Source organism: Oreochromis aureus, linkage group 23, assembly GCF_013358895.1.
Source record: "Oreochromis aureus strain Israel breed Guangdong linkage group 23, ZZ_aureus, whole genome shotgun sequence".
Classification (NCBI taxonomy): Eukaryota; Metazoa; Chordata; class Actinopteri; order Cichliformes; family Cichlidae; genus Oreochromis; species Oreochromis aureus.
In genome coordinates, this window is record NC_052963.1 from 13,851,872 (window position 1) to 13,854,794 (window position 2,923).

A 2,923-nucleotide genomic window follows, 5' to 3' on the forward strand; every position below is an offset into this window, starting at 1 on the left:
GATCCTGGATCTGAAGTGGTTCTGGATATGGATGGCGAGCCAGACCCTGTGAAAACTCTTGGCGAATCCAAAAGCAGTGTGGCCAGCTGTTCTGGATGCAGGAGTAGATCTACAGACTGAATTACTTCAAATCACAGGATTTCAGATAAGCAAGAGCAAAAACTGCTTACTTCATACGGATCGTTTCTCTGGAAACTATTGAACTCACAATATCCTGTTCATCAGGAGTCAGGTCTAAAGAGACTACTTATTTTATTTTATTTTATTTTGTTGTTATTTTCAAAAAGAGCTCTTCTCTGTCGATCTTCGGTATAATTTTCTATGTTGTTTACATTGGTTTATTGCACCATTGTAACATTGTAATAAATCTGCCGGCTGTTCAACACTCAATTCTCTCAAATTTATTGTACTCCTCTCGAATCTAGTTGATAAGCTTAACCTTACTATACAAGTAGGTGTTACATATGTTTAATCAAGATAATGATAAAACTGGTGTTTACTGACTGAGAAGATTTACTCAAACAACATGTACACAACTTACACTTAACTGCATGAAATACATTTACAGTGTACAGAGAACTGCAGCAGGCGCTACCATAGGCTGGATCTAAGCCATCAGCAGGACTTTGCTCACACGAACACACTCCACTAAACTTTCCAACTAATATGCACATCTTCTGGATACTCAAAATAATACTGACTTATTATTTCAGCCCATTTTGGTAATGCCAAACACTGAAAACTTACCTAACGTGGAGAAGTAGTCACAAGTGTGAAAAATTGGTGTTGGCTTTTAACAAGCATGTAATGACTTTCAGCCATCCAGTGGGTGGTCGACCCCTCGTGCACAGCTCAGGAGTCGCTGACAGTCCCCTCTGAGGCCTTCCCCAAACTGCAGCCTAAATTCATGCTCAAGCCATCTGCCATTATCTACTAGAAATGCTGTCAAACCTAAAATGAGGATGTGGTCTCAGCTGGTGAAATTGCAATTTAAACCGCTTTGAGGCAACTGCAGTTGTGAATTGAATTGAACAGGATGAAACTGGGATAACACCTTTTCTTAAATTCATTATTAGTTCAACGTTGACAAATAGTAGTTGACTAATATCAGGAGCCAAAAAGAAAAACAAAACAAAAAACAAACTAAACTAGTATTTCAGATGCTGAAAATAAACAATTACAGTTGTTTAAATTTTCTGTCAGTGAGTTAGGTTGACTACATGTATCAGACCTAACGAATCAATATTACATGTATAAAGTACAGAACTGACTAACATATAATGGTAAATGAACTGGTTCTTATATAAAACTTTTATACTCTCTACAACTTGCCTCATTCACCCAATCACTTTTTTCTATGCTTTTTTTTGTAAGTGCTTTCTATTTAACATTAATACACATTCATCCTCTCAATGGATATTTGGCATGCAGACTGGAGCAGACGGGGATTGAACCAGCAACTTTCTGATTAGTAGGTTTCCTGCTCTACCTGAGCTACAGATCCCAATTTGTGGTGCTTTGGAAACAACACGTTCTCATCCCAACATGTGACAAATCATCGGTATGTGTTTGGAGGCACGAGAGCTGTTTGGAATGAATCTATACATGTAAATGTGTTTTTTGTTCTTCTGGAGAGTGTCTTTATATATTTGGTCATTTTGGGGAGATCCTTTATTTAGTAGTAAACCTAGTCGGGGATATATATCAGTTTACTTTCAGATATCAGCATTGTGATACCTGTGGATGAATGAATTATTATTTTTTGAAAGACTGGCTCATGTAAAATATCTGAAAGTATGACAAAGCTCTCCTGCCACACTTTATGCACACCTGAGCTTCACCATGAGGGCCTGTCTTTATTCACTTTATTCACTGAAATCCAGTTTTATAATGAATTCACAGTAATCACTGACACCTTCAGAGCATTACATTAATTAAAGACATCTTCTACACCTTCTCTTCCAGACGACCGACACGTACTTCAACCACTGCAGGTTAACCAGCCACTCATCAGTAAAGCAAAAACTAAAGGTAAGTGTCCTCATGTGGAAAAGACTGAAACACAACTCCCATATATTACTAATGTAACAGATCCATTTAGGTAGAGTGAGAACACTAGGCTGGATGTGTTTTAATGCAGGAACATTCATCATGTCTTGAGTTCAACAAATCATTTACATTTAATATGTGAGCTGGATGGTTACACGATACAATACGATGGAAATTTTCAGTTTTTGTCAACAATAACTGCAATAGATAATTCACATGACTATAATTTTAAGAAGTATTAAATGATTCTAAGATTATTAAACATTGATGCCAAACAACATCAAGTTAGTGTCACTTTTATTAACGATCCTTCTTCATGAACACAAAGCTCCTCTGAGCAGATCCAAACAAGGCAAGAAAACTGTATGTTTCTTAGACACTGTGTCTGTTCATCTCTAGCCTCAGATTTTAAAACTGTTCTTGTCCATCACAAAGCAATAAGTCACAGATGCAACACCTAAGAAGCCTTGATATTACTGTGTCATCTGAGGTCATTCAAAAACTCAAATCACTCTAATCAAACCAGCAAAGTAATTAATTAGCAATGAGAGTTTTCTGCAGAAAACGCTACTTGCATAAACTCATTGTAGTACTTTGGCAATATTTGTATAATAATATGAATATTAGTGCTAACACAGCTTTAAGTTTAAGTTTGAACCTGCTTTGCTTCAAAGAGCTGGCTAAATGATAAGGCACCTCTCTATAAATGAAGTTTAACAGGCTCCCAAACAGCTACACAAAGTGAATTTCCATATAAGACAGGAAAGAAAGAACAGGGTGTGAAATGGATGGTGCACTCTGACAAACAAATTACTGCTTTTATTAAATTACAGATCTCGCAGTCTTGTTCACGAGTGATGTAAGAAGGGAAACG

At 36.8% G+C, this 2,923-nt stretch overlaps 1 long non-coding RNA gene across 1 annotated transcript; it reads left to right on the plus strand.

The window, feature by feature from the left end:
• On the plus strand, nucleotides 1-2,923 carry LOC120436125. Its single transcript, XR_005610161.1, has 4 exons — nucleotides 1-232; nucleotides 1,432-1,561; nucleotides 1,966-2,031; nucleotides 2,883-2,923. It is a non-coding gene; the product is annotated as an uncharacterized LOC120436125 (long non-coding RNA).